This window comes from Oryctolagus cuniculus, chromosome Y (assembly GCF_051225735.1).
Source record: "Oryctolagus cuniculus isolate XC-2025 breed Fujian yellow rabbit chromosome Y, ASM5122573v1, whole genome shotgun sequence".
NCBI lineage: Eukaryota > Metazoa > Chordata > Mammalia > Lagomorpha > Leporidae > Oryctolagus > Oryctolagus cuniculus.
In genome coordinates, this window is record NC_142889.1 from 30,761,156 (window position 1) to 30,787,610 (window position 26,455).

General features: G+C 45.2%; 1 long non-coding RNA gene across 1 annotated transcript; it reads left to right on the forward strand.

The window, feature by feature from the left end:
* Positions 1-876: 876 nt before the first annotated feature.
* LOC149119474 (uncharacterized) lies at positions 877-18,789 on the forward strand. The gene is made up of 3 exons (XR_016228741.1): positions 877-959; positions 15,696-15,797; positions 18,725-18,789. It is a non-coding gene; the product is annotated as an uncharacterized LOC149119474 (long non-coding RNA).
* The last annotated feature ends 7,666 nt before the right edge of the window (positions 18,790-26,455 follow it).

Here is a 26,455-nt window from a genome sequence, read left to right on the forward strand (position 1 = left end):
AGCAGGGAACTGAATTGAAAGTGGAGCAGCCTAGATTCAAACCATTGCCAATATGGGGTGGGTGCCTTAATTCATGGTGCCAGGTCCCATCATCTGCTGTTTGGACTGTACAATATATTAAGATATCTTTGTGATGGGGATGGTGCTGTGGTGTAACAGGTAAAGCCACTCCCTGCAGTGGTGCATTCCCATATGGTGTGGGTTCAAGTCCTGGCTGCTCCTCTTCCAATCCAGCTCTCTGCTATGGCCTGGGAAAGCAGTAGTAGATGGCCCAAGTCCTTGGGTCCCTGTACCCATGTAGGAAACCTGGAAGAAGCTCCTTACTTCGAATCAGCACAGCTCCACCTATTGCAGCCAATTGGGGAGTGAACCAGTGGATGGAAGATCTCTCCCTCTCTCTTTTCCTCTCCTCTCTCTGTGTACTTCTGACTTTCAAATAAACAAATACATCTTTAAAAAATGATATCTTTGTGATTTTAAGGTAATTCTGACCTTTACTCTTAACATTAGTAGTTACAGTCTGAGGAACTGAGGAAACTTCAGTAATTCAATGCTGAGCTTAAATATTAGGTCGATAAGATTGCTACTTGTTTTTGTCTCATTTGGTTTGTCTGTAGCTACTAGACAGCTTTATTGGATAAAAGTATATTCAGCTGTAGTTGTGCTTTCAAACCTGTCTGCTTAGTGATTTTTTTTTTAAGATTAAAAGATTGGAAGACATGATTGAGTTATTTCTTGCAAAAATTCTTCCATTCCTGGGAAGCCCAAAACCAGCAAGAAAAGCAAACAATAAACTTTCATTAATTAAATTGAGAATCCTGTGCTCACAAACCTGAACAGCTGAGCTGGAAAGGGGACCTGATATGTGCCCTCTTAACTGCAGAACTTCTCTTGCAGGCCTCCCCCAGAGGAAGCACTGCTGTGGTCAGAAGGATTCGAGGAGCTGCAGGCCAGCAAATGTGAGTAAACCTTGAATTTGATTTACTGAAAATATTGCGAGAGTCTAGAAAGGTTGTGTCCCCACAACAAATGAGCAGCTCACAAGAGGAGAAATAGACTCAACAGTCACAGGAGCCTAGAACAACTTTTTAACCCCTTATTTCTTAGCATATTGACTCCAAGTGGGGAAGACAAATTAGCCTTAAACAGCACAGTGGCTGTGTTCTTGGTTGAGCTTGAGTCTGCTTTTCCATTGCATATGTTTACAAGATGCTTAGTTCCGAGAGAATTTGTCATTCCCCTGTGGACTTTTTTTTTTTTTTTTTGCATCAACAGCAAACATAAGTATTTGTCTTTGTACTTAAGCATTTTGCCTACTGGCATCTTTGTCTTTAAGATTTGTTAAAATTTTATGTAAGTTATGTAACTTTCATGTATTTCATATGTATAGGTTTTGGAACATCATGATACTTCCCACTCTATCCTCCCTCCCACCCATTCTCCAATTCTTCTTCCTTCGCCATTCCCTTTCTTAATTTTTTACAAAAAGCTAATTTCAGTTTATTTAATGATCATTCAGTTAATCCTACACTAAGTAAAGGAGTTCAACAAATAGTACGAAAAAAAAAAAAAAACTGTTCCTCAATGAAAGAGACATGCTGTAAGTAATTATTGATTCTCAAAATGTTCACTTCACTCCAATGCATTACATTTCAGGTACTCTATAAGTTACCTCAGATCAGGGAAAACATAGTATCTGTGTTTTTAAGACTGACTTATTTGACTAAGTATAATGGTTTCTGGTTGCATCCATTTTGTTGCAAAAGACATATTTTTTACAGGTTATTAGTAATCCATAGTGTGTGTATATATATATATATATATATCTCATATATATATCTCATAATTTCTTTATCCAGTCACCAGTTGATGGAGAACTTGATTGATTCCATATCTTAGCTCTTGTGAATTGTGCTGCAGTGAACATGGTAGAACAGATAAGTTTTTCATAGGCTGATTTCTTTTTGTTTGGGTAAATTCTAGAAGTGGGATGGTGTATCATATGATTGGTATATATTCAGATTTCTGAGGTATCTCCATATTTTCTTCCATAGTGGTTGTACCAGCTTACATTCTCACCAGCTGTGGAATAGGGCACCTTTCTCACCACATCCTTCCCAACATTTGTTGTTTAATTTCTGTATGAGAGCCTGTTGAGGTGAAATATCACTGTGGTTTTGATTTGCATTTCCCTGATGGTTAGTGATCCTGAGCATGTTTTCAAATGTCTGTTGGAACCATTTGAATTTCCTCTCTGGACAAATGCCTGAAAAGTCCTTTGCTCATTTCTTAACTGGATTTTTTTGTTGTTATTGAATTTCTTGAGCACTTTATAGATTCTGGATATTAACCCTTTATTAGTTGCATATTTCTTCCCATTCTGTCAGTTGCCCCCTTCACTTTGCTGAGTGTTTCTTTTGCAGTGTGGAAGCTTCTCAGATTAATATAATCTCACTTGTCAATATTTATTTGATTGCCTGTGTTTCTGGGATCTTTCCAAGAATCTTTATCTGTGTCAATGTCAAGCAGAGTTTCCCCAATATTCTCTAAGAATTTGACGGTATTGGGTCATAGCTTCAGGTCTTTGACCCATTTTGAGTGGATTTTTGGGTAAGGTATAAAGTAGGGGTCTAGTTTAATACTCTACATGTGGAGATCCAGATTATCCAGCACATTTTTTAAGAGACTGTCTTTGTTCTAGGTTTTCATTGTAGCTCTGTTGTCAAAGATAAGTTGGTTGTAGGTGTGTGGATTGACTTTTGGAGTTTATGTTCTGTTCCATTGGTCTACACGTCTGTTTTTGTGCCAATATCAGGCTGTTTTGATTATAACTGACCTGTAGCATGACTTGAAATCAGGTATTGTGATGCCTCCAGCTTAGTTTTTGTTGTATAATATCTCTTTAGCTATTCAAGGTCTCCTGTGTTATTATGGAATTATTTTTATGGAATCACTTTTTATTTTATGGAATCATTTTTTTTATTTTTATGGAATCATTTTTTCTAGAGCTGAGAAGAATCTTACTGGTAATTTGATTGGCATGGCATTGAATCTGTGAACTGCTTTTGGTAGCACAGGTGTTTTGATGATGTTTTCTTCTAATCCATGAAAATGGAAGACTTTTCCATTTTACTTATTCTACTTATTTCTTTAATGTTTTGTAATTTTCATATTAATGCTTTCACTGCCTTGGTTAAATTTATTCCAAGGTATTTTTTTGTAAGCATTGTAAATAGGATTGATCTTAAAAGTTATTCCTCAGCCATGACATTGTCTGCTCACTGACCTTTAGGGCCCTTGATATGCTAGCTCCACTGCATGCAGTGCAGTTTTAGTTCTTTCTCACCACTCACAAATCATTGCAGTGGCCACTCTCTCGGGGCAGCATCCTTGATCTATTGAGACGGATTCCCTTTCAGATGTTCTCACAGCACCGTGTTCTCTGGAGTCACATGTTCCCATTAACTTCCATGATCATTTGATAATTTGATGTCTGTACCCACTAGACTGTGGCTGCCAGGACTTGTACTTTTTCCTGCCCACTGCTGCATCATACCACTGAGCATGGTACCTGCTACAATGGAAGCAGTGCAAATCACTGTTGAATGTATGAGTGTTTAATGATCTTGCAGACAGACTTTGGTCAAGCAAGCAATATCTACTAATGCACAGAGAAATAAGGACAAGATTTTAAGAGCCCCATGGACTCAATTGTCTGAGAATATCTGCAAGACATCTTCCTTTTGTTAAAAAAAAAAAAAACACTCATGCTCGTCACATTATGACTTCTGGGCTTTCATGGAATGAGAAGTCAGATGATAACAACAGAAACAAGAGTTTGGACTTTCAGGGCTGCTAAAAGCATATTTTCTCACGTAGTATTTCCCAGTGTTCTCTAGTATGGAACAAGCTGAAATAGATTTAATATGAGAAACCACATAACCCTGCAAGTATACACTACATAATGTTCCTGTCAATTTCTTCATTTTGGTAATGTTTTGTCACTCTGTTTGAAACAGAAATGTTTTAACATAGAGTAATTTCATACAGGCACTCTGAAAAAACAAATAGAACAGTTTATGTTATCTGTCATGACATCACTTGAAACAATCCCCAAAATTTTCACTGGAGCATATCTCTTGTACAGGTGCTGTTATTCAACCACAGTATTTTACTATTCATGGTTCAAATTTCTATCACTGTGTTGGAGAGAAGAGAAACAGTAGTGAATTTCTGGGACATGACAGGTATCATAGATGGAAGTGTACAATATATATTTGGGTGGTGTGGGACAGGGAGGTGCCTACCCTGTGCCAGGTGTCACAGTATTTCTAACTTTGTTTTCCAATGTAAGCCCAAAATTGCAGCTAAAGGAGTTAGCCTGATGTTATAGAGCATCCCTGCCATTGAATCAGTAAGCTTTGACATGTACAGATTCCTCAATTCTGGCTTAGATGCTTTTTGACAGCATAAGAAAGTAATTTACTACATGGTGACTACATTTTTTTTTCCTTTTTTTTTAAAAAAAGATTTTATCCATTTATTTAAGAGGTAGAGTTACAGACAGTGAGAGGAAGAGCCAGAGAGAAAGGTCCTCCATCTGCTGGTTCACTCTCCAAATGGCCACAACAGCCAGAGCTGAGCCGATCTGATCCAGAAGCCAGAAGCCAGGAGCATCTTCTGGGTCTCGCAGGGCCCAAGCACTTGGGCCATATTCCACTGCTCTCTCATGCCATAGCAGTGAGCTGGATTGGAAGAGGAGCATCCAGGACTAGAACCTGTGCCCATATGGGATGTTGGCACCACAGGCAGAGAATTAATCCACTGTGCAGCAGTGCTGGCCCAACCACACAAATTTAACCTGATTTTTAACATCTTAGTTAAGGTGAAGTTTGCAGTCATTCAAGGTGACTGTAACAACTCAAAAGAGCCTCTTCTTGGCCTTACAGATAAAAAGAGGAATCACCTGGAGTAAGAAATGCACTGTAATCTGAGGAAATGGCATTAAGCAAAGGTCTGATTTTTGGCTCATAATCCATCATGACCAGACCATACAATATTTGGAGATAACCCATCTCAATGCAAGTTTACAAAAATAATTCATGGAACTATTTTTATAACATGTAATTATATAATGTAATATTAAATTATAATTATTATGTCTTGCAAGATAGTCAGGACCCATTGCTCACTGATGATATCATTAATTTATTGATTGGCTGAATGATGCACGGACTCTTTAAGATTTATTTGAAAGAAAGAGTTATACAGAGGTGGGGCAGAGAGAGATCCTCCATCTGCTGGTGCACTCAATGGCTGGAGCTGGGCTCAATTTGAAACCAAGAGCCTAGAGTTTCTTCCAGGTAACTGTAGTAGAGAGATGTATTGGAAGCGGACAGCTGGGACTGGAGTCAGAGCACATATTGGATGCTGGAACTGCAGGTGGCAGCTTTACATGCTATGCCACAGTGCCAACCCCCAAAAACTCTTAACTGAAACTGCATGCCCTTGGGGCCAGTACTGTGCAGTAGCTGGTTAAGCCACCACCTGCAGCACTGGCATCCCATATGAGCACAAGTTCGTGTCCTAGCTACCCCACTTCCAATCTAGCTTCCTGCCAATATCCCTAGGAAAACAGTAGACGATGACCCAAGTGCTTGGGCCCCTGCACCCACATAGGAAACCTTGAAGCTTCTGGCTCCTGGCTTTGGCTTGGCCCAATCCCAGCCAGTGTGGTTATTTGAAGTGAACCAGCAGATAGAACACCTCTCTCTCCCTCTCCCTTTCTGTCTCTCTTTCTCCTCTCTCTGTATTTCTGCATTTCAAATATATAATCCAATCAAAAATGTATTCTCTGGCTGCTGCCGCAGCTCACTAGGCTAATCCTCCACTTTGCGGCGCCGGCACACTGGGTTCTAGTCCCGGTCGGGACGCTGGATTCTGTCCCGGTTGCTCCTCTTCCAGGCCAGCTCTCTGCTGTGGCCAGGGAGTGCAGTGGAGGATGGCCTAAGTGCTTGGGCCCTGCACCCCATGGGAGACCAGGGTAAGTACCTGGCTCCTGCATTGGATCAGCGTGGTGCGCCGGCCACAGTGCGCCAGCTATGGCGGCCATTGGAGGGTGAACCAACGGCAAAGGAAGACCTTTCTCCCTGTCTCTCTCTCTTTCACTGTCCACTCTGCCTGTCTGAAAAAAAAATGTATTCTCAAAATGTAACTGCCGGTGCTGTGGCATAGCAAGAAAAGCCACCATCTGCAGTGCTGGCATCCCATATGGGCACCAGTTTGAGACCCAGCTGCTCTGCTTCTGATCCAGCTCTCTGCTATGGCCTGAGAAAGCAGTAGAAGATGGCCCAAGTCCTTGGGCCCCTGCTCCAAAGGAAGGAGACCTGGAAGAAGCTCCTGGCTCCTGGATTTGGATCAGCCCAGTTCTGGCCATTGTGGCCATTTTTGGGAGTGAACCATTGGATAGAAGTCCTTTATTGTTCTCTGTCTCTCTTAATCTGCCTCTCAGTAACTTTGCCTTTCATATAACAAAATGAATCTTTTAAAAAACGTGTAACTGAAAACAAATCATGTAAATATTCTAGGTGGGACTGAACAAAAATATCCTCAGGCCAAAAGCTATTTTCTCCAGAAGAGCCATTGAAACAGTAGCATTGATTTTGTTCTGCTTGTTTACGCTCCAATGTGAATTTGTTCTTTCCCCTTCATATATTCACCACCTCATCAAGGCTTCATTTGTGTCATGCCAGTTTTACTTCCTAGTATTTGTGTATTCCCTTGAATTAGATTCTCTTCCAATATGCCTCAAATATGGAGTCAGATTTATTTTTTTTAAGATTTATTTATTTATTTGAAGGTCAGAGTTCACAGAGAAAAAAGGCAGAAAGAGGGAGAGAGAGAGAGAGAGAGGCCTTCCATCTGCTGGTTCACTCCCCAGTTGGCTGCAATGGCTGGAGCTGAGCCTATCTGAAGCCAGGAGCCAGAAGCTTCTTCCAGGTCTCACACACAGGTGCAGGGGCCCAAACACTTGAGCCATTTCCTACTGCTTTCCCAGGCCATAGCAAAAAGCTGTATTGGAAGTGGAGCAACTAGAACTCAAACTGGTGCCCATTTGGGATTCCAGCACTGCAGGTGGTAGCTTTCCCCACTACACCCCAGCATCAGCCCCAGATTTCTTTCCATAAACACCATTTTACCATATATTGTTCTCTATTAAAATATTTTTGAATTACCTTAGAGCACTGGATTTAAGTTAATGAATAAGATTCTGATGATACAGAATTAACTTTCTGGTTAACCAGGTGACCATCACCCCTCAGTTACTTCACTCTAAGGGAGTTGGCTGGATCCCTAAAAACACTTCCAGCTCCAAAATCCTGTCTGGCTTTGGATGTTCCTTAAAGTCTGTCCCTACCCTGACAACTTTATTTTTTCCCCAAAAGTATCTAATATAAAAACATAGCTTCAATGTTTTTGCTGTTTATTCTAATTGGGAGGGCAGCAAATACTGCTATAAAAGCCATTAGGATTTTACTCTTGATGACCTTCTGTCTGGATTGTTCCCCTTTCCCTTAATCTTCCCTTATCTGATCCATTCTTCAAGATCCAGCTCATCTTCTTAAGGCACAATAGTTCATTAATCTCTGGCCTAAGCTCGCATGCAAAATATACTCGTTGACTGCCTACTCAAACAAGGCCCTACTGACACCCAGAGGAATAAAAGAAATTCCTACCCATGTGGAATGTACAATCTTGTGGGTTCAAATGTCAAGAACAAGTTACCAAATAAAGCAACAAGGTAGTTCTAGATTATGACAAATGCTTGCAAGAAAAACAAACTAAGTGATGAGGCAAATGGGAGACTTGATTGCCTGGGAAGGCACATTCTATATGCTCCATGAATTTGTATTGACTGAATAAACTACAGGCTCTGCCTTTTAATAACAAATCCTCTTTGAATAGGATAAATGTGAAAGTTATTTTAGCTAGGTCACAACTTTCTCTTAGTTCCAAAACAATTTTTGCCTATAAAAACAATATAACCAAAATATAATATGTGATATTTTAAAATTAGGAGTCATTGGTTTATTTACTTTTTAGAATTTATATATGTAATGGGAACAGATTTGATGTATTTCATATATACAATCTTATGAACATAGTGATACATCTCATCCTCCCTTTCTTCCCTATCTCCCTCTTCCTTATTCCAAATGGTCACATCTGCCAGGGCTGAGCTGGGTTGAAGGACACTAGGAGAAAATAGCTTCATCTGGGTCTCCCACATGGGTGCAAGGACCCAGGGACTTGGGCCATATTCTGCTGCTTTCCAAGACACATTAGGGAGGTGGATTGGAAGTAGAGCAGCTGGGACCCAAACCGTTGACCATATGAGATGTCAGTACCATCCACAGCAACTTAACCCACTATGCCATAATGTTGACCCCTTTTCTTCATTTGAGTGGTTACAGTTGCATTAGAGTTTTCATTTTGTTGCCTGTAATTCATTGCTATTTTATACAAATACTACTGAATTTGCTTGTTTATCTTGAACTCTAAGACCTCAATGGATTTATTGGTTTCAGGATTTTATTTTTGTTGATTCTTGAATTTGTTTTGCTTTATGAAGACAATCATTTCTTTTGCAAATACAGGCAGCTGAATGTATAATTGTCATCTTAAACCCTGTCAGATAATTCTAACATCTCTGCTTTCTCATTGTTGGGATCTACTTATTGGGTTCATGCAAGTTGAGATTTGCCTGGTTCTCGGTATGACAAGTGCTTTTCTGAGTCTGAGTGAGTAATTATGATGAGAACCTACATCCTATTTAGCCAAACATGCTGCAGCTGGTTTGGGATGTGCTTTTTCTATAGAAGTGGTCCTGCTTTGTTCTCAGATTGGAGGTAAGTCCAGGTTCTGTGCTGGCTTATGTTGACACCCAACAAGGAGAGACAACCCCAGACAGATCTGTCTTGTGAGGGTGCTCCTTTCCTGATCATTTGGTTTAGGAAATAGAGCCTTAGTTGGGGCATTTTTTGTCTTTCTCCTGGCATTTCTGGGTTACCAGTTGTTGGGGCCCAAGTGTGACATATATTAGGCAAAAGGACAAGCTAGAGAACTTTCCACCATCTCATCTCATTCCTTGGGTCTAGTCTCTGGTTGTTTGTCCTACATCTCTCTATATTTCATCTTTTTTTCTTTTTAAAGATTTATTTTTTAATTTGAAAAATGGTTACAGAAAGAGGAAGAGAGAGATCTTCCATCCATTCGGTCACTCTCCAAATGGCCACAACACTCAGGGATGGGCCAGACTGAAGCCAGGAGATGGAAGCATCTTCAGAGTCTCCCTTGTATGTGGTGGGGACTCAAGCATTTTAGCCATCCTCTGCTGCTCTCCCAGGCACATTGGTAGGGAACTGGATAAGAAGCAGCTGAAACACCAACTAGTTTCCAGATGGGATGCTGGCATTGCAGAAGGCAGCTTAACCCACTATAACACAATGCCGGCTCCTACATTTCAGACTTTCTATGTTTGTTTCCTCCACAATGTACAAACGTTTTAGTTATATTCAAAGGGAAGAAATAGTGAAAAGTGTGTGTATTCTATCTCCAAGGAAGTGAACATCTTCTCTACCATTTTTTTTTTCTTTTTAATATTTTGATTACCATATTTCAACAAATTGGTTTCTTTTTCAATCCTGCATTTTTGTTTATGTGTTTCAGCATATCTGAATCATCAGATAGTCATAGTAGCCTATGGCTCAGGACTACTATCTAAGAGAAAAAAATTTAAAGAAGATCCAAAGGAAGCAACACATAATTATATCCAAGAGTAAATGATTGGTTCAGCCCTTTCTTTAGAGCACACATTAGCTCTTCTAATTTCCAACCTCAGCAAGGCAACTTGGAGAAGGGAAACTATAACCAGAGACAGGGTGGTGGCTTTTTGTAAAGATTCATTTATTCATTTGGAAGGCATAAGTACAGAGACAAAAGGAGACAGAGAGAGATAGGAGAGAGAGAGAAGAGAGATCTTCCATCCACTTGGTCACTCCCCAAAAGGCCGCAATGACCAGGGCTAGGCTAGGCTGAGGCCAGGAGATTTTTCCAGGTCTCCCACATGAGTGCAGGAACTCAGGGAATGGCACCATCCTCTGTTGCCTCCCAGGCTCATTAACAGGAAGTTGGATTGGCAGTGGAGCAGTCAAGACTCAAACCAGTGCCCATATGGAACGCCAGCACAGCAGGCCATGCCTTAACCCACTATGCTGGAGTGCTGGACCCCCAGAGTTATCCCTTTAAGAGGGATGGGAGCTGTCCATCACAATTCAAGGCTGTTGCCCAGAGGACCCCAGTCCTCAGACCTTCCTTCAACTCCAGAACATACCACCCATCACTTTGGTTGAAAAGGAAAGTTAGCCCTTCAGCTCATCGTTTGTGTATGGGCTTGCAGTTGTCCAGCATAGCTCTGTGTCAATGTGCTCCACTGGAAATCTCTGCAATGGCCCAGGAAGGCAAGCCTTGCACTCCACAAGGATGTGGGTCTTTGTCACCTTGATATAAAGTGGTGAGGCAGAAGGAAAAATCCACCCACTGCCATGTTACATTCCAGTTTACATCTATACTTTCACAGGCTGTGAATTCCTCAACAAATATAGACTTGACCTTAATTTTCTTTTCATGCCCAATGTTAAGCACAATAAGAAGCACAAGTTTGATGACCAATAGAGTTCTGTAAATGAACAAATGTAGAATCTATCCCATGGAGAAATGGTATATATTAGGACTTACCAAAGATTATCTGCATATTTCTATTTTGATTAGGAAAATATTCTTGGATTACTAAAACACTGTTAATCACTTCCTGGCTTTCATTACCAATTTTTTCTAATTTATCCATGAATACTAACCTAAGCTTAGGCAACAAAACGTATGCACACTTTCCCCATTTCACACACTAGCTGGCAAAGATGACATGCATGCTGCTACCTCCCTACTGCTCTAATGAATGACATGAGGCTTCCAAGTCAAATAATAACAATGCTACTCCCCTGCTCCACTTCTCAACTCAACCCTGAGTCAAGGAAGTACATCCTGGAACAGTGTGCATAGTAGCATACTAAAACAAGATTGATTTAGTCATCCTGCAATGACTGATTTTAGAAACAGAAAAAAGACAGAAATCTTAATCAGTCACATCAATCTTTAACCCATGTAACCCTCATCAACAGCAAACTCTTCCTGAAAACAATTAACAGTACTTTTTTAAAAAATTACCTATGTGTTCACTAGTTACTAATTAGAATTAAAATAATGAAATGAGTATTACCCAGAGATTGAAATGAAATAACTAAGAATTGGGAAATAGTTCATAGCACCAGGTATGCCAGCTTGGAACAAAGACATTCCATATCTCCTCTCAGTGCAGGGCTTGCAGGATAGCCTATAGACAGTCATATAAGATAAAACTGCACTTGTCTTCCTCCAGCCTGTGGCAAAGAAGGTCCACAGTGAATCAGATAGCTGATTCTGTCAGTGAGGCTGCTGATGACAATAATGAATGAGTAACCCGCTGTAATGCATCATCAAAGATTCAGGAACCACTGAGGAACTAAGAGATTGAGGTCTCAGAGGTGATACTGTCTGCACAACCCAGACAGACAAGGAAAGAGAATGTTTAAAGACAGATAGATTGGCCGGCGCCACGGCTCACTAGGCTAATCCTCCGCCTAGCGGCGCCGGCACACCGGGTTCTAGTCCTGGTCGGGGCGCCGGATTCTGTCCCGGTTGCCCCTCTTCCAGGCCAGCCCTCTGCTGTGGCCAGGGAGTGCAGTGGAGGATGGCCCAGGTGCTTGGGCCCTGCACCCCATGGGAGACCAGGAAAAGCACCTGGCTCCTGGCTCCTGCCATCGGATCAGCGCGGTGCGCCAGCCGCAGCGTGCCGGCCGCGGCGGCCATTGGAGGGTGAACCAACAGCAAAGGAAGACCTTTCTCTCTGTCTCTCTCTCACTGTCCACTCTGCCTGTCAAAAAAAAATAAATAAAAAAAAGACAGATAGATTAATATCAGTGCTTAAATAAAAGTATTTGTGAGCTCAATGAAAATAAAACAACTTTTAAATACAAAGACTTGAAAATACAAAAATATTTAGATAAATTATAAATGTAATGTGTACAAACCATGACTGTTGTAACTGATAAAAATTTAAAACAGTCCTGCTTTGCTGTAGCATTAGCAAAGCTACATAAAATTGATAGCTGTAGTATCAAATTAAGTTGCCCAGAGAGATTAAACTTCTCAATGGATTGATTGCATTCCTAACCAGACTGTGTGTGTGTGTGTGTGTGTGTGTGTGTGTGTGTGTGTATGTGACTGGAGGTGGGTGGCAAGGTGATTAACCACATTTTAAATAACTAAAGATATAAACTTGGATTTACAATTATATTGGTACCTTAAAAACCCAGAAAATAGATAGAGATGCCAAGTAAACCTCAAAGGGTGAGAGTCAGTGACCAGTGCTCCTTTTCCTCCATACAATTTAGGAGAATTCTGGGTTGCATAATAATCTCTTTACTATATAACAAATGCCTTTATCTTTCACCAAATTGTTATACTTTCCAATTTGAATTTCTCCTTCTGATTATGTTCAATTTGCAGTGGATAATATTTTTGTTTTACAAATTTAGTTATTTATTCGAAGGCAGAGTTACAGCAAGAGAGAGTGAGAAGGAAGAGATCTTTCATCCTCTGGTTTACTTCTCATATATCTACAGCATTGCAGAGTGGGCCAGCCCAAAGGCAGGAGGCTGAACAGTGGATAATCTCATTAGTCATTAATTTAAAATAGAAAGGTTTATTGACATATGCTATGATAAAATCCAATAAAAGAAAAAAAAGCAATAAATATTGCTACCTATAATTTTAGTTAGTCTATAAATATTGTATAACTACAATATATAATATATACTTTTGTACAATATTACAATATACAATACCAGGGATATACTATCAGAAATGAAGCTACTGATACTCAATTATTATAAACAAAAAAATTGGTAGCTATACTGATTCTGAACAATAATAGAGTGATTCTATTTTTAAATTTAAACATTTTCATGAACTCAAATGATTCTTTGTAGCTCCTAATAAGCCTGGCAGTCCTATGTTGTTTAGCACTTCATCTTCAGTGCCAGCTTGATATTACACTGCTAACAATGCAGTAGAATTGAAAATGTGTCACAGTCATGTGAACCTTACCTTAAGATAGGAATGTGTAGAATAAATTCTTTAAATAGAAAGATGGCCTTCTTATGTTACAAGGGAGAAAGAATTAGAGAGATAAAATTACTTGCCGATGTCTCTTAACTGTTTTGGGGCAGAAATGAGATGATTTCTAAGATTCTGACCCCTTCCCTTTATACTACTGCCTCAACTAGATGAGCCTATAATTTTAAGGACATCAAACTTAGGCACAATGAATTCACATGGATTTTTTAAGGTTGCGTGACAAAGAAGTATCAAAGTGAAATGTAAAAATCATTGTCCGCATCTTTCTCTCTTCCCAATCCATTATGTAAGTTTGATTTACAATTATTCATTATTCAAATATCATTTACAACCAAGAATTATTTTTGCTGAATTTAACAATGAAACTGCTTTTAGCCATTAAGTCAGTCATTTTATTGGAAGACATAGACATGGGTTTTTTGTTTTGTTTTGTGTTTTAATTTGAGAGGTAAAAAAACAGGAAGAGAAGGGGTATTCACCCTCTTGTTCACTGCTCAAATACCCACAATGTCCAGAGGTGGTCGAGGAGCAGGGGATCCAATCATTTGAGCCATCACACTGTTGCCTCCCAGAGGCTGGAACTGGAAATCACACCCATTAACTCCAGTGTGTGACACAAGCATCTTAACCACAAGGCTAAATGCTGTATTCCAGACATGTTTTTTTCATCAGTAATTTGAAAATGAAAGTTAAGTCAGACCTGAAATCTGAGATTTTGGAGTCCTCAGGCATGTATAGGCAAGGTTATGCATGAGAGTTATTTAGGTGCTCAAGAGTCTGTAACTTAGAGAACAGAAGAGTCCAAACATCTGTGACAGGATATCAACATTTGGGAGATGTGTTGTGCTCCATTAAGAGACTGAGAAAGACAAGTCAACAGATAGCAGTAGCACCAAGGGAGAATGCTATTCTAGAAGCTAAGGAGAAACATATTGAAAAATAAATTTATTTTTTAAGGATTTACTTATTTGAAATGCAGAGTGAGGGAGAGAGATCCATCTCCCATCTGCTGGCTTACTCCCCAAATGGTCACATTGGCTGGGGTTGGGTCAGGCCAAACCTAGGAGCTGGAACTCCATCCAGGTTTCCCATGTGGATGGCAGGGACTCAATGACTTGGATCATCTGCTTCTTTCCAGATGCATTAGCAGGAAGCTGGATGGGAAATGTAGCACCCGAGACTCAAGAGGGTGCTCATATGGGATGCCAGCATCACTGGTGAGAGAGTAACCTGCTGTATCACAGTACCAGTGGGTAGAGCAATTCAAAATGCCAGAGAAACATAAAATATCAAAAAAATGTCAAATAAACTTCAAGTGATGGCATTATGGTGCAGTGGGTTAAACTCCCACTTGGGATGCCTACAACACATATCAGAATGCCTGGGACTGAACTCTGCTTCTGCTTCTGACCCAGCTTCCTATTAATGTGCATGGGTGGCACCAGATGATGGCCCAAGTACTTAGGTCTCTAACACCCTTGTGGGAGATCTGAATGGAATTCCTGGCTCCTTGCTTCAGCCTGGCCCAACCCCACCTGTTCTGGGCATTTGGTGAGTGAATCATCAGATTAACCCCCCCAACCCCTGGTTGCATGCGCACTCTCTCTCTCCCTTTTCTTCCCTCTCCCCCTCCCCTTCCTTTCCTTCCTCCTTGCTTTTCTTTATCTCCCTCCCTGTCACTCTGCCTTTCAAATAAATAAGCCTTTTTTTTAAAAAAAATAAGTTAACAGGCCATTGGATTTATGATATCCATAATCATCTGACTAAAGATTTTGTATTTTATTCTTAATGAAATATGAATATTTCTTTTTGTTTTCTTAACCACTTTTGTACAGGAGAGTAACAACATAAAAACTGTTCTCCAAGAAGTTTGATCTAATCACTTCACATAGGATAGACTGAAATAAGAAGAAATTGCAAGACAGAATACAGTTGTGCAGATAAAAAAATGAAAATCAAACTAGAATGATATCATTGGGGACAAAATGAGGAAGGAAATACAATCAGTGTTTTGCAAGAAATGCAAATATATATTATTTATAGAAAATAGAAAAAAATGAGAGGTTTTCAAAAACTTGTGCAGAATTGAATTAAAAGACCTTTTCTTTGTGCAACCAATTTTGAAATCCATACATGTAACAGTCTTCAAAAACTTCATGGAAAATGCATATTATGCAAAAATGGTACATGAATATCAAAAAAAAATTTAAAGTCTATTTGAATGGTGATTATACTGAGGGTTGGGAGGGAGAAGATACAGATATTCCATTTAATGTTTCACTCCCAAAATGGCCAGAATAGCCAGGTCGTCAGGATGAAGCTGCGGATCAGAATTCCATCTGAGTGTCCCACATGAGTGGTAATGGCTCTAGCAGTTGAAACTTCTTCCTCTGCCTTCTCAGGTACACTAACAGGAAGCTGGATTAGAAGTGGAGCAGCTGGGACTCCAACCGTACTCTGATGTGGAATGCCAGCATCACATGCTTAACCTACTGCAATTAATGGTAAAACTTGTCTTCAAACAGTACTTTATACTTTGTGTGTTTATGTAGGTGCAAACAGTTGAAGTCTTAGTATAGAGTTGACCTTTTGTATATAAAGATAATTAAAAATGAATCTTAATGAAGAATGTGATGGGAGAGGGAGTAGGAGGTGGGACAGTTTGGGAGTGGGAAGGTGGGATTGGGGTTAAGAATTGTTATATTATAGAAGTTGTACCTATGAAATTTATTTATTTAAAGCTTTCTAAAAAACTCTATTAACTTCCAACTGGGAAATCAATAATTAAGTCAAGGTGGAGTTAGCCAAAGTTAGTTCAAAGACAGCTACAGAGAGAGGGAGAGAGAGAGAGAGAGGTCTTCCATTCTTCTGGTTCACTCCCCAAATGACTGCAACAACCAGAGCTGAGCTCATCTGAAGTCAGGAGCCAGGAGCTTCTTCTGGGTCTCCCATGTGGGTGCAGGGGACCAAGGAGTTGGACCATCTTCTACTGCTTTCTCAGGACATAGCAGAGAACTGGATCAGAAGAGGAGTAGCTGAGACTGGAACTGGCACCCATGTGGGATGCCAGCACTGCAGGCTGGGGCTTTAATGCACTGCAGCACAGCGCTGGCCCCAGAGTTAGTCATTTAAACAGGCATGTAGTCAAATCAGTAATGGCAACTTCTTCATTTCCAAACACAGAAATTATTTTAAATGGCTTTAGAGATGTACTTATCTAATACTGTGGGTGAGACCCCAGTAGTCAAAATTTGTAATGACCACAGGCCAGCACTCCCTGAGGCAGCATGGAGACTGCAGGAGAAGAATGCAAAACACCTGAACCAGTCAGCCCTAGATAAAAGTGTGTGTGCAGCTAATGCAGGACTCACAATCTTTAGATGACAGATGCATGTTTCACAACCAGAAAGAAAAGAAAACTACCTGAGAAGAAGCAGAGAGATAGGAACAGGCACAGAACCTGGGGATTCTAGGGTGTAGCTTCTTTGGCCCTCTATGGTTACCTTCCCTTAGCACACAGGCAGAGCCTGAAGCCTTATGCTACCCATACCCTCACCCCCCTTAAAGAAAAAGTCAGGGGGCTGGCACTGTGGCATAGCAGGCTAACTCTCCATCTGTGGCACCAGCATTGCATATGGGTGCCAGTCCAAGTCCCAGCTTCTCCTCTTCCTATGTGGCTCTCTGCTATAGCCTGGGAAAACAGTGGAAGATGGCCCAAGTGCTTGGGCCCCAGCACCCACATGAGAGGTCTGAGTGAAGCTCCTGGTTCCTGGCTATGGATGGGAACAGCTCCAGCCATTGCAGCCATTTGGGGAGTGAACCAGCAGATGGAAGATCTCCTTCTCTGTCTCTCCCTCTTTCTCTCTGTGGCTCTACCTCTCAAAAAATGAATAAAATCTTAAAAAAAAGAAGTTGGAGGGGCCCATGGAGAAGTGGTACATCCAGGATGGGTCCTTGGAGAAGAGCAAGCACAGAGCTCACCCAGAAGTGCCTGGGGACAGTGTTTCCACTACTACATTTTAATGGGGACATCAGCCACCAGACCACCCTCCCCCACCACACACATACATATACACCCACACCCACACACACCCACACACACCCACACACACTGCCGAGGCTTCATTGGTGAATTCTTCCAGACACCAAGGATTGAGCCGGTAGAGCTGCAGCTGAGAGAACAGGTCCCACTCACAGATGGGGACAGGCCACCCCCCACCAAACACAGGTCATGTCAGAAGCCTCTGACCAGCTGGGAGCTTTCTTCCCAACCTCATGGCCTGGGAGGGATGCACTGAGAAGATGACTTTGTAGCAAACCTAGGAGTTTGACTTGAGATAGTGGACAGTACATTGTGCTCCCCAAGTCTAACATAGTCATGGGCAATGTTAATAGAGGTGTTGCATGCTGAGGGAAGTGACAGGCATGCTCTGCTGCAGACCTGTGACATAGGAGCAGGGACTCCAGGCCAGGGAAGGGAGTCCCTGAGGTTCCCAGCCTTTCCTCTCTCCTCAGTGACCACTGTCCAGGCCACCTCTTCTCTGTGGCCACAGACAGTTTTGAAAGCAGTATCCTGGGGCAGGGGCATTTAGTCATTACTGAAGGCTACTGCAAGGGCAGGGAGGGAAGGGGGCAGAGCATATCTCTGAGTGTTTAGTCCAGAGGGAGCATTCCTCCTAAAACATTATAGAACTGTCTGCTACAAGCAGCCCCACCATGTACCCATGGCCTTGATGGCCATTTGTCTGTTAATGTCTCATTCAGAATATACTTCTAGCCATTGCTATTGAACAAGGGATGGTTGGTGAGAAAATTATTCCCAGACTTTTTAAAGATTTATTTATTTGAAAGGCAGAGTGACAGAGAACAAGGAGAGATCGTCCATTTACTGGGACATTCCCCAAATGTCTGCAAAGCCGGGGCTCAGCCAAATTGAGGGTAGGAACTCCATGCTGGTCTTGCACATGAGTGGTAGGAACCCACATACTTAGTCCATCACCTGTTGCTTCCCTGGTGGATTAAGCTCCCCATGGGCGAGTCCAAGTTGAGGGACCAGCACAGTCAGTCCTAGCAGGATCCACCCATTCCACCTCCCCCTTCGCAGACACTGGGCCCTAAGCTCTCTACATTTCCTGCTTCTCAAGTCTCCAGCTCCCTCTTTGCAGAGGGGAGAAAGCTGAGCCACCACAGGGACACTTTGCCCAGTGCAGCCCAGAAGAGATTGTGACATGAGAATCTCATGAGAGTACGTGGTTGCCTCTCCCCCAAGGCTGCCTGGTTGGACAGTTTGCAAAGCAGGTAGGCATGGATGATGTCATAAAGCAGTAGCCAATCAGAAGGCTCCCTGGCATAGTGGGCGTGGCTGGGCTGTTGCCAGGTGAGGGGAGTGAGGAGCTGGGTTGGGGTCTGAAGCTGCCTCCTCTACTGCCAGATTCCCCAGTGGCGGGGTCACCTCCATGTTCCTGCACAGCCCTGGTGATCTGAAGCCACACTCAGGTGAGAGAGAATTTCCTGACCTACTGGCACTTCATTGACATCTGGGTCTTTGCTTTCTCCATGTTGTGGAGTCATTTCTCTGTTTTGTCCTTTGTGTGTGTGCATGTGTGTTTAATATGCATTTGAATAATGTTGAAGATATTACATAATTTAAATTCCTCTTGTAGATACGTGTTTGCTAGTTTGCCTTTTGTCCTTTAATGTTTTCTGTTTCTTGCTGTGACTTATAATGATTGTCTACCTGGTAGCATTGCTAAATTCACTTACCAGTTGTGTTTGGCTTGGGGTTAGAGTGCATTCTCTCTCCATATAATGGTGTCATCCATGTATATTGAGTTTTATTGCTTGAAAGTTGATATTTAAACTTTATGTTTCTTTTTTGTTGATTTCCTGACCACTCCTCCAGTACAGAGTTGAAGGGATGCGGAGAGAAGACAGTCACATCCGTCTCTTCCCAGGATAAAGCTTTCACTGGCCCTGTATTAAGTAGTGTGCTGTACTCCATTTTAGACTATCTTGATCACATGAAGGAAGTCTGTGTTTTCCTGTTCTGCTACAAGTAGATTTATTTTCTGGTCAGATATTGAATTTTATTCAATGCTTTTTAGTATTTAAGTGGTCCTGTAATTTCTCATATTTTTCACCTTTCTGGATGATTGATAGGGTTTGTTTGAGAATGCTAAAAATCTTCAGTTTTTAGTGTAGCTCATTTGTTCTTGATTTGGTATGCTTTCCTATATGATTGAACTCATAGAATCATATTTTTCTTACATATATGTACCTCAGTTTATGAAAGACATGCTTTTTGATTTCATTTTCATTGTATACCCTGGTCTATTTTTCATCATATGTGTAACACTAGCTTCCCAAAACAGATTCAAAAACATTCTGTGTATGTCCACTTGGAGCAAGTCAGGGAAATTCAGTGGTTTTCTATCTATCTATCTATTTATTTATTTATTTTTCTCTTAGAAGTGTATAATGTTCCACAAGTCTGGACCCAGATTTTTCCTTGTGGAACATTTTTCTTGATCAGTTGGTTTGGATTTCCAAAAATTGGTTCAACTTATTAAATTATATAGGAATTTTTCTATTTCATCTTATATGTATTTTTTTGACAGGTAGAGTGGACAGTGAGAGAGAGAGACAGAGAGAGAAAGGTCTTCCTTTGCCATTGGTTCACCCTCCAATGGCTGCCATGGCTGGCGTGCTGCAGCCAGTGCACCGTGCTGATCCAAAGGCAGGAGCCAGGTGCTTCTCCTGGTCTCCCATGGGGTGCAGGGCCCAAGCACTTGGGCCATCCTCCACTGCACTCCCTGGCCACAGCAGAGAGCTGGCCTTGAAGAGGGGCAACTGGGACAGAATCCAGCACCCCAACCGGGACTAGAACCCAGTATGCCGGCGCCGCTAGGCAGAGGATTAGCCTATTGAGCCGCAGCGCCGGTCTTTATATTTGTTTTTGAAAATTGGATTTCAATATATAGCAGATTTTTAACTCTGGAGTCAATTTTTAAATAATTTTCTAGTTATTTAAGGTAAATAAATGTCATGTATTTCATAAATACAGATTTAGGAGCATAGTACTACTTCCCACCCTACCCTCCCTCCCACTCATGCTGCCATCCTCCCTCCTGCTTCCTGTCATATGAGGAATCCCCATACTGTTTTCCACAACAGCTTTCCTAGTTTACATTCCCACCAACAATGTATTAGGGTACTCCCCCCCCCCATCTCCACCAGCATTCATTGTTTTTTGGTTGCTATATGAAGCTGTTCTAACTGGGGTGAGGTAAAAACCTCAATGTGACTTTTATTTTCAGTTTCCTGATAGCTAGTGATCATAATCATTTTTTCATGTGTCTGTTGGCCATTTGAATTTCATCTTTTGAAAAAAAATCTGTTCATGTGTCGCTCCCCTGCTCGCAGAGGAACGACACCGGACCAGACGCTGTTTTCTTTCCTGGGTCCTTCCCGGGTTTGCTGCCACTCCCCCGCTTTCATGGAGGAGCGGCACCGGCGAGCTCTCCAACCAACTCTCTCAGGGGGGCTCGCATGTTGTCTCTCTCTCTTTTATAGTCCTCTCTCACCAATCCATGCTCTGCTACCCACGTGCTGAGCATGCCGATCAGGAATCAGCTAATTGACAAAGCAGCTGTGTAAGATTTGTTTACTCCCTCAGAGCACCATATGGTGGGAGATCAGATGCATAGAGTTAGTCTTAATAGTCTCAGTGGTCTAGTCTAGTCTCGGTAGTCTCAGTACTCATTTTGCCATGATGCAGGAGACAGGCCTTGCTCCCCACGTTCAAGTCCTTTGAAGCATTTCTTTTTTTTTTTTTTATTTTTGACAGGCAGAGCGGAAAGTGAAAGAGAGGGAGACAGAGAGAAAGGTCTTTCTTTACCATTGGTTCACCCTCCAATGGCCACTGCAGCCGGTGCACCACGCTGATCCAAAGCCAGGAGCCAGGTGCTTCTCCTGGTCTCCCATGTGGGTGCAAGGCCCAAGGACTTGGGCCATCCTCCACTGTACTCCAGGGCCACAGCAGAGAGGTGGACTGGAAGAGGAGCAACCAGGACAGAATCCAGCACCCTGACTGGGACTAGAACCCAGTGTGCCAGCGCCACAGGTGGAGGATTAGCATATTAAGCCATGGCACCAGCCTTGAACCATTTCTTAAGTGGATTGCTTGTTTTGCTGTTGTTGAGTTTCTTTTTCAGTTACATAGTTTGGGAATATTTTCTCCCATTCTGTTAGTTGCCTCTTTGGAGTCAAACTTTTACTCATAAGAATTTCACAAAACCTTAATATCTTGGTGAGTTCTATAAGCCCTGTAAAGAATAGCACTGTTTCAATATCTTAAACTCAGCTACTGGCTTATCAATTTTGTTAATAATTTAAAAAATGCTTTTCTTTGCTTAAATGTCTGTGGTACTTTTGTGAAACCAGCATTTTATTGATGTTTGCTATTAGCCTTTTCCTAACTTTATTTAAATATTCTTCATGCATTTTCTTTTTTAATTCTTACGAAGGAAGCTGGGATGATTTGTTTGTTCTGTCCTAACATATTCACTTAAGGATGCAGATTTTCTCTCAGCACTGATTTTTCTGCAATCCTTTAATTTTCTTACATGTTTCCAAACCCTGTGTGTGCAGGTCCTGTCTGCCCCAGTATCTCCATCCCCATGTGCCTGCAGCCATATCAGGCTTCATGTCTCTCCATTCCTATGTTTGAAACCCATGTATGTTCTCCAGTGTCTATCTCTCATTTAACTGTGACCCCTGTTCACCCTTGGGGTGTTGTCATTTATAACATCTCTGACATTCATGTCAGCTTTCAACATTCCCTATTCCTTGTGCCTGCAGCACGTGCCAGCTGCATGAGTCTCCATCCCCTGTGTCTCCAGCACATTTTCCTGAGTGTCTCCCTGCATCATGTCAATCATCATGTCCTCCAGCCCCTCTTACATGAAGCCAAGATCTTCCCTCAACTGTCTGCTTCCCTTCCCCAGAGTGATCTTTCTACTACCCTGCAGTAACTTCACTGCCTGTGCTTCCAGCTCATGGCAACCTTTATATACCTCTCTGCTCTTTGATTGAACCCACTGTCATACTTAGGTTTCTAGAATGCCTCTGACTGCAGCCAGGTGTTTCTCTATGTCCCCATGCCCAATCCCCATACCCTATGCACCTCCTATTTCTGCATCTCCTGTTTTCCTCCCATGGTCTATCTGCATGTTGAATATGTGGTTATCTAACTACTGAAGAACAAATTGATTCTATATGAGTTTTATCCATTATGAATAAAGTTGCTATATATATATATATATATATATATATATATATATATATATTCGCATCAGTTTTTATCTACTCTTGTTTTAAATATATTGGAACCTGTGTGCTGTATGATATGGTTATACTATGGTTGGGTTTCTAATAACACATCAAGATGTCTGGTAAAATTTCTGTCCCACTATGCATTCTCACCAGTAATGAATAAGATATACTGCTATTCTGTATTCTGGCAAAAATTTGTGTTTTCATGTTAATTTTTAAGCCCCCAGCACGGCGTCTGTGGCCTCGCGAGGGTCTCTCACTTTCTCCACCCCGCCATGGCTGCGCCAAGGCCCTGAGCCACATCCACCCTGTGCAGGTGGCCAAGCTGGCCCGGCTGAGCTCAGAGTCCCTGGGAGCCCCTGCTGCTCTCCGAGCACTGGGGGAGGGGCAGATATTGGGCCTCTGACCTGGGAGATGGAGGGGTCTCACTTGGGCAGGCCACTCATTTATTCATTCATTCATTCACTCACTCACCCGCCCCAGGGCCCAGCCCAGCCCCCATCTGCGCAGTGTCCAGGACGGGGGTGAGGAGGTGCCCGTGGCCCCGGGACACACTCCATAGTTTGCAGCAGACTGGCTGGCTTCTCGGAGCCTCAGATGTGGGCACAGTGTGCGGCGGCCGAGAGCCAGGAGATGGAGCACCCCAACCCCCACCCCAGCGTCAGCACACAGCAGGGGAGGCGATGGGTGGCACTCTGATGGGCCTGGAGGGCCCCTGTCTGCCTAAACTCTGCCATGGCTCCCTAGGGCCATGCCCACCTATGCACAGCTCCATCCCGCCCCAGGGCCTTTGCCCAGCCATGCCCTAGGCCCCCAGACCTTCCACCAGTGCCCCCTCCTCAGCACCGGCCCCATGCCAACGAGCCCCCGGCCTGGCTGCCAGTTCACTGCAGAGCCTCCCGGGGTCTGACCATGGCTGCCCCCGTGTGCCCGGCCCACAGTTCTGGCCTGGGCAGTGGCCTGGCGGCGGGCAGAAGAGACCAAGGCTGGCGGCAGCCAGTGCCTGTCCTGGCCCGCGAACCCTCGCTCTCGCCTTCTCCGTGGGACCCCTCCACAGAAGGGACAAAGCCACGGAAGCAGCTCTCAGGGTCACGCAGCCACCTGCAGTTCCAATTTTCCCACCTGGACCCCGGCCAGCCCCGTGTAGATGCTGCTCCTGTAGATGCCATGGTCCCGCTGGGCTCGGATGCCTCCTGAGATGGGGACCTCAGCCCTGCACCGCGAGGCTGGCGCGGCCCTGGCGGGCACGTGGCCCCCTCCCAGGTGCCAGGGTGGCCACACGACCCTGCTGTGCTGGGGGTCTGTTGGCAGGGTGATGCAGCTCTGGGCTCCTGCCGAGGGCTGGGGAGGGGTGAGCACACAGGTGCCCCCAGGCCGCACCTCTGCAAGAACCCCACACACACACTGACATGTGCCCAGGGCTCACTGGGGGGGGGTGTAACCCCCCTGAACGGGAACCTGGGCCTCTGCTGTGGGCCCCCCGCTCTGCTCCAGCTGCACAGGCCTCTTGGATCCGTGCTGCCCTAGGGCCTTTGCCCAGGCCCTGCTCTCAGCTCCTTTTCTTTGCCCATTTTGCCAGCTGCTGGGTTTTGGCTCTGCAGCTGCCCAGGCCCACGTGGGCCCCTGCCCCCCACTGCCCCTACTTGCCCTTCTCTTGAGCACCAGAGACAGGGCTGGGATACAGAAGGCACATGATAAATGCTGGCCAAGGGGAGACCCAGAGCTGAAGCCGACCCTGGAACTCGGGACCGGGGACCCCCACCCCGCCCAGCAGCTGCAGGGGACAGGGCCCCGGGAGCCACGGCCATGAGACCCAGGCCGCTTCCCAGAGGGGGACGAGACCTGGTCCCCGGCCGCAGGCTCTGAGCCCCCGGAGGATGGCCTGGGCCTCTCCCGGCCCCCAGCCCAGCCCCAAGGCCCCCAGCCCCACCTGGAATCTCTCCCTCCCCCACGGCGGGGTCACAGCCCCAAGGGCTGCGGCCTGCCCCCCTAGAAGCTTCCAGAAGGGCGCCCAAGCTTAGTGGAGCTGCCCCAGCCCTGCCCTATGTGGCCGCCCCAGGCCCTGCCTGGAGCCCCCCCAGGGGCCGCCTGCCTTCAGACCCCCCCACCCTGGGGCCACCAGGGCCTGGCCAAGCCAGCCGCATGGCCCTGGGGCCATGATGCTGGCCCACGTGGGCCCGGCGCCCACTCACCATCCACCACATCTTGGTTGTCATGTCCTAGTACAGCTGCCACTTCACCGCGGCCTCGTCAGCCTTGCTGGGTCCCTGGGCACCCGGCACCTCCATGCTGGCACAGGGCGCGGGCTACCCTACCCCACCCTGCCACAGGCTCAGCGCGCGCAGCCCCCATGGCCTGGGACCCTCGGAGCTGGAGGGGGAGAGGGAGAGAGAAATGGAAGTGGCGGCTGCGAAGGGAGCTCGGCGAGTGGCTACCCAAGGCACCGGGGTGCAGGGGCAGCAGCAGCTCTGACTGGGAGCAGACCCCCACCCCCGTGAGGAGCGGCTGCTCCCATCCCCGCCTCCCGCTCACCAGCTCCTGTGCTGGGCCTGGCAAGCACAGGGCTCGCGGAGCAGCTGGACCCCTCCCACCACCTCCCAAGCCCCCTTCCTGGAGGCTGAGGGCTGGGGCTGCAGCTGGGGGAGGGGGCGCCCTCCGTGCAGGTAGGAGGGTCCAGGGCCCCGGCTGAGGGCGCTGGGGCGGCTGTGTACGCATGGGGTGCCAAGGGTCCCCCCGGCCTGCAGGGCAGGACCTCAGGGGACCCCGGGGGCTCTGGGGCGGCCACGGGGCTCTGGGCAGGAGGGCGCCCCCTGCTCCAGTGCCCTCCCCCTGTCGCATCTCCCTCAGGACAGGTACCTCCTCCCTCGGGCCCGGGGACTCCCATAGGAGCTCCAGAGTCCACCCAGAGGCCCAGGAGGCAGTGGAGGCCAGGGAGGGAGGAGGCGCCCGGCCTGCACGCGGCCCCGCGAGGAAAAGCCGCGGGCTTGGCGCTGGTACCTGGGACGCCGGGACGCGGCGCCTGCGGGACTCCTTGCAGAGTCCTGGCCTCCAGCAGTCATTTGCCTCAGAGCCTGGTGGTGGCTGCGCACGATGACCCCAGGGCTTTGCGGGCCCAGGGAGGCAGGGCCGGGGCGGGAAGCGGATGCGGTGGGTGGGAGAGGAAGGGGAGAAAGGTGGAGGCCGAGGCCGACCCCTCTCACCTGCCCCACCCAACCCGCGGAGGCAGTGGTTCCCCGGCCAGGTCGGGCAGGGCGAGGACCCTTGCCCAGGGCTTAGCCTGGGCCGCATGTTCCCCTGGGAGACCGCGAGTGTCTCCTGGCGGGGGAGGAGGGCGGCCCCCACTCCGCAGCCTGACGCCCTTGAGGGATGGAATCCACGAACCGGGGAGGAGACCCCAGGCCACGCTCAGGGCCCAGGGTTTCAACAGCGCCTGGACCAAACGCTGGCCCAGAGCAGAGCGCAGGGCGAGCAGAGGTTTGATTAAAGAGGCAATGACTTGGGACGCCTGCTGGGCCGCATCCCACGTAGTTCCCGGTTCCAGTCCCGGCTGCTCCATTTCCGGTCCAGCTCTGCTGTGGCCTGGGAGAGCAGTGTAGGATGGCCTGGGTCCTTGGGCCCCTGTGCCTGTGTGGGAGACCAGATGGAGCTCCTGGCTCCTGATCGGCACGGCCATCTGGGGAATGACCTGGCGGATGGAGGACCTCTCTCTCTGTCTCTGTCTCTCTTTGTCATTCTCTCTCTCTCAATTCCCACTTTCAAATCAATCTCTCTTTAAAAAGTCAGATTATGGCCAACAATTCCCAGTCACAGACCCCAGAAGCTGTGGAAA